This window comes from Sinohyriopsis cumingii, unplaced genomic scaffold (genome assembly GCF_028554795.1).
Source record: "Sinohyriopsis cumingii isolate HCF-2022 unplaced genomic scaffold, ASM2855479v2 utg000576l, whole genome shotgun sequence".
NCBI lineage: Eukaryota > Metazoa > Mollusca > Bivalvia > Unionida > Unionidae > Sinohyriopsis > Sinohyriopsis cumingii.
This window is the reverse complement of record NW_028315913.1, coordinates 1-12,075: the sequence shown is the minus strand read 5'-3', so window position 1 is coordinate 12,075 and position 12,075 is coordinate 1. Positions and strand designations below refer to the sequence as shown.

Here is a 12,075-nt window from a genome sequence, read left to right as displayed (position 1 = left end):
TTTCCGTAAAGCCTTTGTAAGAGTGCAGTTTCCATCAGTAAATACAATAATAATTTAAACGTTTACTGTACAAATGTACCAGACTTATGTTAACGTTATTCTTATATAGCATTTATCTGGGAGATATAAAAAATCTGAAGTGTATCACTTAATATCATCCTTGCAACAAATGCATCCTGCGCTGCATGGGTGGAGCAACATGAAATCATTGTTTGTTTCAATTTAATTATTCCTATAACATCAAATAATGATTAATATGTATGTTTCAAATATATAATAAAATGGCGTTTGGGTATTAAAACATAATTCCCCCTCGTATGTTGAATAGGATGCCCTCGCAATTTCTGGCATCCCACATGCGTGAGTGATCGACCCTTCATTATTTTTCGTTCAATTAATGAAATAGCCTCGTTAAATGGCTATTTAATATCTGACGAGGATTACGCTTTTATTCTCATTTCTATTTGGTGCAAAACAGCAAAACATGTTTTCAAATTCACTTATATTTATCCAAATATGAGTCAACAATTGTGTTTTTCCATAGCAGTTGTCAGCTATTTTCAATAATAGGAATGTGATGGCCCAAGTCAGATCAGTTGTTTAAAGGATACCAAACTTCAAGCATAGTATACAGGGGTGCAAAGGAATAAACTTCCTTTCAACAAATCTACTATATTGTCTTTATTTAAAGTATTTGTTTGTCTATATATATACATGAATAAGCAACAAAGTTTTAGCATGACGAATACAGATTAGCTAGTCCACTTCAGTGTCAAATTTCAAAAAACGGAGAGACATATACCAAACCGATGGTGTTTAAACTTCACGCTATGTTTAATAATTTTAAAGGAAAAAGCAATATCCGTCTCTTCTAGGCATGGTGAATGGATCATATACACGAACAAATGATTTTGTTTCTTGATTGTAACAAACATGTCAATCAACTAAAGACTTACAAAATACTACGTGTAATATTGGAGGAAAGATAAGATATGAACAGTACTATTACATAAATGCAAAACAAAACACAATCGTTAGAGCGTTTATTTCCATACAAACAGTGAAATGATAGTAATAATAACAATAATGATAAGAAGATATAATCTTTTCGAAAGTATGATTATATACATTTTATTCAATATAAAGAATGCTATTTTATTGGATAGTCTTTTATCAGCCATTTACCATGGTACATTTTTAAAATATTCACTATTTTATGTACAATACAGAAATTGGAAGAAAAAAATTGTTTTTTTTTGCATGTTTTTAAAAAAGACCCTCGAATATTTTGTATTAACATAAGTGTAGGACTACTACGCGATCTCACTGTCAAAATGTTGATATGTAGACAAAACCTACTAAGAATTTGTCCTAGTCTGGTATTGCCCTTATCAATGTATTACTTAATACGATGGTCTTGCAATCCACATCATCGTAGAAAAAGAATTCGAATTTTAAATAATGAAATGTCAGTCTTCCCCTTACTAATACATGGCCACAAAATGAGAGCTTCTGGTCCCTAATTAGTTTCAACCAAAAAGCATGTACACTGTTTCCAAGGGAATGTTTTCATTCACTAATTATTAATATATATATTACAAAGGATCTATAAATAGATACGTACAATCGTCATGACGGTCACTAATAGTAGAAATGTCAGTAGGCATGTTCGCGAGGTTAGGTTTTTACCATTGGACAGATCGTTTAGGACGATTGTAGAAGAATTAAATTAATTCTTATTGGATGAGTTAGGTCAAATGAATAGGTATATGAAACATTATAATCAGTAGTATGATCTGGCATGTGAGAATATGTTGTGAAATATAATCGTAATAGGAGGTGTATGCAATGAGACACTGAGCAATTGGATTTCATTCCTACTTTGGAGTCATTCTCATGTCTCGTCTTACTTTTTAATATTAAGTCTGCAGACATACTCTGTGTTGTACCTGAATATGATCTGAGAGAACAACTTCTGTTTTGACTATTCAGTGAAAATAAATTGAGCTGATGTTTTATAATAATATTATTCTGGGACTATAAGGAATGATTCAAAGGAGTTATTGACGATGCCATTTTGCCTACTACAATTCTTTGCGGACCTGTATTTTTCCGGTAATGACATTTATCTGCGGTTTTCATTCATTTTGGTGTTTTCTAGAACTTTATCAGGTGTATTTTGGATTCAATGCATACTACTTTAAACGTTTCCCTCACATTTTCGTTGATTAGTTTGATAACTAAACTGTTGTTCAGTTTTACAAAACATGATGGTTTTGCTTCTTTCTTACTTAGTTTCTCACTACTGAGTTGTAACATTGCACTTATATAGTCTAACAGAAAGATCATTAGTGATTTAGCAGATCAATTGTTAATAGCTTCCTCTATACAGCACAGATAAATAAATTAGTCCATTAGAACAATTTTCAGAACCATTGATTAAAAATATTTTAAGTAAATAAGACGGTTAAGAACGAATGAGTCTGAGCAAATTATAGATGTTAAATTTTATTTCTGCGTTTGGAAATGTATCCTAAAAGATTTTGGGTTTCGTTAATAAAAACCTTGTTGCAGTATTTGTTGATGTATCTAGCAACTATAATGTACTACAGAACTTCTATAATTCGCCCATAAATCGGTTCATGGCAGTAAAACTTTGATGATTTCAAATCTAATCAAACGTAACAGTATCAGACACCACAAGGTTACTTTAACCCGATTTGTCTTAGTATTGAGAATTCTATAGCTGATACGACTTTCCACATTAATATAACATTATTTGCTTAATGTATGCGGTATTCACAATAGAAGTCACTTTCTGCTCGATGAAGTAAATGTCGACCTAATATGATGAGAAGAGGCTATGTTCAATCAATCCGCTGCACATATTGATTCATTCAACAGCTAACGGAAATGAAAAGACAAACAAATCTAAAAACAAGCACCATATTTATCAAATATATTTATATGATAAATGTAGTTATTAAGACCTGACATTGCTATTTTAGAGCGTCAATAACATACAACACCCGTGAAACAAAAATAAAAACATAATAATTTTAAAGAAAGATTAGGTTGAAATGTAAATTGATAAAAGGTCACTTTGCGTCCAATATCTGTCAGACTCGTTTCGTTCACCGGCCTAAAAAGAAATTACAAGACATAAAAATCATATTTTACACGAAAATGATTTCTCACATCCAAACAAAAGACGAAATAAAATATGTATTTTACAATTGCATATATATATATATATATATATATATATATTACATTTCAAGATTCTCGTATAATCTTGGCACTCTTTTATTTTACGGAGACAATATTTTCTATCATACTCTTATAAACTAAATCATCATTGGTGGGTGAAGGCATAGAAGATAAGGGATGATATGTTGCGAAGATACAAATTAATCTCTTCGAGCTAACAGGACCTGGACATGCATCGCTTATTCTCTACCTCCTGCCATTATCGCATCTCTTTCTCGTCACTGAATCAGTTGTATTCACTTATTTTTAATTAAAGTTTCTCAGTTTTACTTTTACACTTTCCTTATATGTGTTCGATGTACCTTTGATTATTCTTTTGCAAACGCAGACAACAATACCCATGCTAACACCACTGAGAAATCACAAGAGTACAGGTAAGATAAACTGATAAAAAAGTGAGATTTGGTTGTAGTGATTAAATAAGAGCAACACGTGTAACTTATGTAGCATCAAGGTAATTGGAGTAGCGTACCTCGCTCGAAGACACACCAGAGTAGGCACATCTGCTACTTTGATGGTAGGATTCGAACACGCGCTATTTTCTTTATGAGTTAGATACTCTAACGATCGAGATACCATGTCTCCTGACATTGTGAGAGAGACACTGATGTTTTGATATTACATCGTATAAAGATTACGGACTTTCACAATTATAACGCTTGTCTTTTCAGATAACATTATGTCCTTTATTGAACTGAGTTAAGCATTTTATGTTCGTACAAAGCATATGAAAATAAGGGCAAGATGTGTTTTAAATAATGTAACACACGCAAATATAAACACGCATATGCCTAAGACAGGAAATATATTCACATTTAATGATGTCAGTGTCGATCAAAGACATTCATTCATAGTGTTTAAACGAACTTGAAGCTTCTGGACTTTATAAATCCTGTTAAATGTGAAGTCCAAGTAGTCATACTATTGTAGGAAATCTCACAAAATAAATAGTATTAACTCGATTTTAACCATTGGTTACGAATATAGTTAAAGCACATTAAAAGGTCAAAAGTAGTCACTTTCTGTTGTTTTGAATTAATAGCCTGTATTACGTATTCCTCAAATAATGAGTCTTGGTAAAATTTGCAACCTTATATCCAAGAAATGGGAAAAACAAATATCAGTATTCTGCTACCTAAAATCGTCTTGACGTGAAACACGTGATTCATGTGTACATTTCACATGTTTCAAATATGCTTAACATGAGTGACATGCGTGGTACTCAGCCCATGTTTGACATATATGAGGCAACATATATTTTACTTTTGCAAACATATGTTGCTATTTCAACGCTGTAATTTTGTAGCCTATCAGTAGGTAGAAATTACCGGTTCTAGACGTTTCTAACTGTAGAAGCGAAACAATGTAAATGACGTACGAAATAGCAGCTAGCCACGTTTCCAGCATGGGATAATGATCACGGCGGTCCCACTTCGAACAATGCACAGTGTTTGACGTTTCACTCTCCCATCAGGTGCTGTCGATGACATGCGTTTCTGGCTGATTTTGCCCTTCTCGGCTATCTTAAAGTACACAAATACGTATTAACTTTTAAAACAATTCTTCATTACCTGGTTATATTTGCTTGGATTGTAAATTAATCAAGCTTTCCAACACATAATTGCAGGGGTTGGTAGGCGTAGGAAAGGTACATCTATTACAAGTAAATAGAATCCTTTTATATAAATCGTATGAGAAATAACTATATGTTTAAATATCTTTTGCCTTGTCATTGGTGAGTAGAACTTTATATCGTTTTGTCTGTTGGAATAGCTATCGTGCTATAGATTGGATTATCTCTGAATAAAAATAGTTCGCAAAGAAATGAAGAACTTCTTTAGTCACAAAATGAGCGTTTGGTAAAAGGCTACGTATGCAGCCGGCTTTCCTGCGACTCTCAAAACTTGACATACAGAGAATTGTGCTTAATTTGCTTTTATTTAATCATTGGTTTTATTTATTTCATTGTTTTTAGTCTTGTTTTCTCGTTGGTGTGTCGAATAGCCTTCAGTGATGCATTTCAGGATTCTAAAGTTGTATTAAAAAACCCGCACAATAAGTCTTTTCCGCTTTGTTACTTTATGTTTTCTTCACAAATTTGTTCTCCGACATGAAACAAACATTTTGTAAAGATTTTTGTATTTTATATTATTTTTGTCATGGGTGTATAATTTTTTTGTTCTCTTTAAATTAATCATGCGAGAACAGAGACTGTATGTAAATAGTTGTCATACACCTGTAATTAGAACGTTAGTACCATGGTAGAATGACTCGTTTGATTTAAACTTATTTTGATGGTTGAATAAGTAACGACTACAGATATTGATAATCTTCGCAATGCAGAAAATGTTTTAAGTTACCTGACTTAGACGGTTTAGGGCTGAGATCTGCAAAACATCTGGAATATTCTGGGGCTTGTTTCAGTTAGAGCAATATGTTATGCCAACAAAAACAGTATTCTATCCGTTACCCAAACGTAAGTAGTTATCACATATATTGGATCATCATATCACAACCTTATATTTGTCGAATAAAGAAGGCTTTACCACAGATAATAAGTGAAACACAATCAGATTTTCTGAGGAGTTGACATATCAGTGATTGCACTCGCCTCGTTTTAGATTTAATTATTAAAAGGACAGATGAATATGTCATCTCAGCACTTTTACCACTTCTTAATTACAACATGTTTTTGATTCAGGAGAATAGACTGTTAAAGAAACATTTTTAGAATCTTTCTGGTTTGTTCACTCTGTTTTGAAATGGTCTCAAACCTTTTATCATCACTGATGATAGGTCAAGCCTTTTACTAAATAAAGGACGCTGATCCAAGATTTTTCCTATACAGCATTGTTTTAAATATGGTTAACCCTTTTCCCCACATATATTCATAACAGCTTTATAGTAATTAAGTGCTGCACTAAAGACAATAGATATAAATGATACAAGAAAATAATAATCCCGAATATCTAATACGCTGATATGCTGATATTCCAATACACTTAATAACTGACGATGACACTTCTCTCAACACTGCTTTAGCTATTCTAGATAGCTTCTCCTGTTACTCGGGATGGGCGTGAGCATTAACAAATCACAGGGCATATTGTTTGTTGCAAAATGGGGTTGTGCTAAAGAATTAGGAACAGCAATTAGTTGGAATCGTTCTGGTCATTTTACATTTCTTTGAAATATACTTGATTTGACCCAAAGTAATACTACTGTAACAACTTAGAGGAAATAGAAAATTGAAACAATTACAACTTTTTTTAAAAATATAAACGCTGTCATGATTGGATATATCGCAGTAATTAAATATTTAACATTGCCTATGCTCACTCACTGTTTAATGATACTTCCGGAAACCCTTATATAAATCATAAAGATTATTCGAAGTGGAAAAGATGACGCATTTGAACGGAACATTCTAGTAAGTAAATATAAAGATGGAAGGTTGAACATGCCACCCTTTCCGTCTTTTTGTCGTGCACATAAGATCCCGCGGATAATGAAAAAATTAATTGATCCTCTCAACCATTCGCCATATAAACATCTCCTAGAAAAACTTGAGGTCATAGTGGATATCAGTTTCCTTTTAGAAATTAAAGGACGTCAGAGAGTTTTACAGATGTTTAACATATTTTATAACGATGCAATTTGCCCATTGTCGGAAGTGTATGATTATGTCACCACAATCTATTAACAAATTGTATCAGCGTTACTGTTATAATAAATATATTCCCTCTAAATAAATGTTGTGAAAGTCTGTATTCCTTTTTATGACATGGATGAGGAAGATAGTGTGTTCCTTGCCTACAATGAGTTCAAAAGTTGTAAAACATTATTTCTTGTTTTCTATGGAATTCTTGACACAATCGAATCAACTTGTAAAAAATATTAATAGAAATGCAAAGTCAAAAGGAATCACCACAACACGAAACGATACACTAGTATAAGGGAGCAGGAATATATTACAAGTTCATCCCATACATTTAACAAGAGAAAAAAAGCCTACTAGTTCAAACATCTTGTCCTCAAAATTTCCGGCATTGATAGATAATATTTGAAAGTAATAACCACTGCCTCACCAAAACCAAGTATTCTATGCAATTCTTTCACTCCTCCTTGTATGCTATATTCGGTCGAGTGTAGTAATTACGCCTCGCACCACACATGAGTATGGCTAATACTAAAGCGAATCAAAGCAATTTAACGGTTTTCAGATTGCATTATTCGCTTTTTAGTTTTTAATCCCCTTAGTTTTACAATGCTGAAGCATCTGCTATAATCAACACTTGTATAAATAAGGAAAGAACAATATATTCCTAAACTAGAAAGATATTTTCTTTCACTTTATATTGTAATATCGTTTGCATTAAAATTTAAGATGTGATGATTAGTAAACCTACCCACACGTTCAAATCCAAATGATATAGACCATAGGTCTTGGTTAAATTTTCAAGTTTGAATTCGCTATAAAGGAAATTTTATTTCAAATACGTTTCTTTCTTTCAAAATTATGATCAGGGTATATTACCTGCAAATTTGTCAACACCTGTATGACACTATGTTTCACTACCATTAGCTGATAACTATACTCTTAGACTGCTATCCGTTATTTTATTTCTATACATAATGGGACAAATGATCATATCAAACTGGATATAGCATCAAAAATTTGATGCAGCATTGCAAGCGAGAGAAAAAACTATAGTATAGCTATAACCTTACGAGTCAATGCATTCATTAAATGACGTAGAATATCGTAGAAATATATATGTCTAAATTGAGCTAGCCTTTTGCTCAAGATATAAGGTGGTTGTATCCCTGACATGAGAAGACCTATTTTAGCAAATCATTCCTAACACCTAATGCACACTATGTAGAGATGTGTGCAGATATATGCTAGTTGAATTTCATCATCCATGACTGTCTCTTCGGGTCACACCAATACAATGATTGTATACGCTTTTACCATTCGCATTTACCTTCTGGAAGAGCAGTTTTAGTACATATTTAAAACAAAACTGTAGTACAATGTGAACCAAGATCAGCAATATTAAATTGGATCAATAAAACAAGAGCTCATACATAATGTTTAATTCCTATCCATATATCATGGGCTGACAGAATTATATTATTGACATATAACTTTCACTTGTTACGAATATTTCATCAATCATTAAAGACTACTACACACTCCAATAATCTCGTGATCAAAGCCATATCCCCCCCGTTGCTGAATTTCGTATGGCAAGTTTCTGATGTTAAAGAAAGTTAACAGCAGAAAACGACCTAATAGGCGCACAAAATTAGTAATTACGTAAGGTAGTAGGATGGGGAAAATTATTTTGCAAGTCTATCGCGCTGTCGTAGTTAGCTAGAAATTGAACATGGCCATCTTTAATGCATAGAAATAGTGTGTAACAACACTAGAGACTAATACATTACCTGGAAATTTGTGTTATCTCCCCTAAATTACAGTAGGATTTTTTGCACATATAACGAATGATAAAATCATAACACACACTTTGAGTACTATGATGTGTTAAATCAATTTATAAGTAGACTCATAATTGTAATCACTGTACATAATTATTTCATTATTTCGTATAAAATTCTGAACAGCTCGAATAACATGTTAACTCGTGAGAAACATCATATTTTAAACAATTGCAAACGTTAGGTTAACATCTGGGAAAGTTAAAACTATTTTATATTATCGTGGTCTGAATCAGGATGTAATATGGTCAAAATAAACCTGTTTTTAATCAGCCGAATTTTAACCTTATTGATGCATATGAAGTATTTGAAAATCATGTATATGAGTGCATGTACTAACCCAATTTCCTGATTATTTTCTTGTATTATTCACTTTAAGGGAGTCTATTTAAAATAATTGTCATACTATATATATATATATATATATATATATATATATATATATATATATATATATATATATATATATATATATATATATATATATATATATATATGTATATATGTATGCATTTACCTTGACCAATTAAAAGGAATTCCTGACTTTAAGCAAGATATATAATTGAAAGTCCTTTGGATCTGATGCCAAATACGAATCAAGATACATGGGGTCTTTTCGTAATTCAATGCCCATGATATCATAAATCGTCATATTATCACCTATGCATTGTTGGCATGATTAAACATACACTTAGAACAGTTTGATTCCCCATTGATATGCGACTAACCACATCTTAGCTGGCTGACGCTGGAACAAATGCGCATGCTCGACCTACACTAGCATGAGACTAATTCAGTTCTCAATCGTTCATGACAGTGTATAACATGGGCCAGTCAGGTCTCTTCCCTTATGTAGATTGCGTGTACAAAATGTTTCCAAATTGATATACTCCGCACCTTGGTGCAAATTAAAAAGTGCAAATGATGACTTTGCTATCAACATAAAACTCAAGTATCTCCTCTTAGTTATAGTTCAATAGTTTTCATCACTACAGAGTACACGTTACTGCACCTGTTTCATTATTAAAATTACAATGATCGAATTTAATTGAATTAATTTGCGTGTTTCTTTCTTACTGTTGTTATTCGCTGTGCAAAACATGTAAAAGTCAACTGAATCATGGTTTCTATGATTAATGTAAGCGAAGCTTTTTTAAAACGACAACTGCATTGTAAAACGAACAAACTAGCATATCAATCAGCAAAAACATTATAAAAGGAGGAGTTCAAATCGGAAAGAATTAAATACTGAATTTATGAAACGAGTTCAATAATTGCCAGCTTGGCGTGACTGAACAGGAAATCATTCAAAAGGTTTCATGAATTTGATAAGTAATTTTTGTTCACTAATCATATTTCACATAGAACATTTGACATAGATAACATTACTTTGTATCACTGGATATCTAATGAAACGTTCCTCTGTGATTCATAAGGTTATCTATGATCAGGTCAGCCGGAACCGTTGACGCGTTATATACACGAATTTTGATGGGACTGTTTACAATGCTGGCACCGAAAAAGTTCGATTTCATTATTGACATGCCTTACAGGAATATTATTGGATGTGGCAAAAAAGGGGCAGTCGGATATTTATGCGAAAAACTGTTGCTGGATGGAGAAATTAAGCTTACCAACTCTACAAAGATTTCACTGTTTGTGATAGTGATTCAGTAGTTAATCTTCTGTGATTGGATTAGATTATGTGATGGGGAAAACTGATGCGGTTCGGTTGCTTTCTGTAAATCAGAGACGAGCACGTATCGACATTCTTTAGGGAGAAGAGTCGAGTTTATTATTAATTTTGGAGTAGCATTACCCCCAGGCTTTTAACGGGGATGAGATGCAATGTATGCATGTTCTAGTTTACATTCGGATATTTCCACGTAGGATAAAAAATGGCCATATTCCGACGAACATAACCACTACTATCATTCTTCGTTACAGTCTACCGTTATTCTCCAATGTCCGTTTGGCATTCGATTGGTACGACGGCCGAGATCTTTACGATGATTTTTTTACCAGTACGAATGGCAAGTATGAATAATAGGAATATCGCAAAAGATTCTATTAGGCCTATTTTGACCAATCAGATTCACATAAAGTGATATGTTAAGTTGCTGACATATCATTTCATTTGTCATGGAATTATATATATATATATATATATATATATATATATATATATATATATATATATATATATATATATATATATAATTTGGATTAAATATCTAAACGGGTTTCTTTCTTTCATGTAAAGCGTTACCCGAAGTTGGTTTATATATATTGTTTCAAAATGACGAGTTCAGTTCATCCCATGCTGCACGAGTAAAGTGCGTACGATGAGAAACCCCATGTACCTTGAGCGTACAGGCTGCATGGCTGTGGATAAATTACCTCATCGTAGAACTAAACATCACTTTACGAAGAGCCTTGTCAGTGAGCAATCCACTTTATGACGTGCGATCTCCAGCTGTAGAGGTATGTGGGTTAAATATTATTATAGGATATAATTGTTTTACTATCGCATTTACCTTGCATGTTAGGTAATTCCGACTTGTGTCGTAAACCGCAATATTATAGTCGTTTTCTAGTTTACATTTAAGTAACGTAAAAGAAGGATTATATTCGCAATAATTTTGTATTTATTATGGAAGTTGTGTTACAATAAATAGTATAAGATTATTGTCAGACACTTCTGAACCCGTCATCTTTTACGATCTGAGTGTAAACTCGTCATCTTTTACGATCTGAGTGTAAAATAGTCATCTTTTACGATCTGAGTGTAAACTAGTCATATTTTATGATCTGAGTGTAAACTCGACATTTTTCACTATTTGAGCGGAACTCGACATCTTTCACTATTTGAGCGGAACTCGACATGTTTCACTATTTGAGCGGAACTCGACATGTTTCACTATTTAAGCGGAACTCGACATGTTTCAGTAATTGAGCGGAACTCGACATGTTTCAGTATTTGAGCGGAACTCATCACATATAATTTTTTGAGTGAACATACATCACTAAATGAGTGAACTTTATCATTTATTATTAATTTTGTGCAAATTGTCAAAGTTTACGTGTATCATGTTATCCATTATTTGTGTGAAATCACTTTGAATCATTAATCATTGTATCCTTGTACTATTTAAAGTTTCTTCTTTCATATCAGTTCACATTTAATTTAAATCGCGATACCTTATCAGGTGTCTGCATATTTCTTAAATATCCAATATTTGGATTTTGCTGGCGCACGAATCAGTCTTTTTCATTGAATCATTCATACATAAACATTGCTTT

General features: G+C 32.6%; 1 long non-coding RNA gene across 1 annotated transcript; it reads right to left on the bottom strand.

The window, feature by feature from the left end:
- Positions 1-1,030: 1,030 nt before the first annotated feature.
- Positions 1,031-5,292, bottom strand: LOC149773768 (uncharacterized). The gene is made up of 2 exons (XR_016417279.1): positions 4,649-5,292; positions 1,031-3,142 (listed from the first exon to the last, which is right to left on the bottom strand). It is a non-coding gene; the product is annotated as an uncharacterized LOC149773768 (long non-coding RNA).
- Between the last annotated feature and the right edge of the window lie 6,783 nt (positions 5,293-12,075).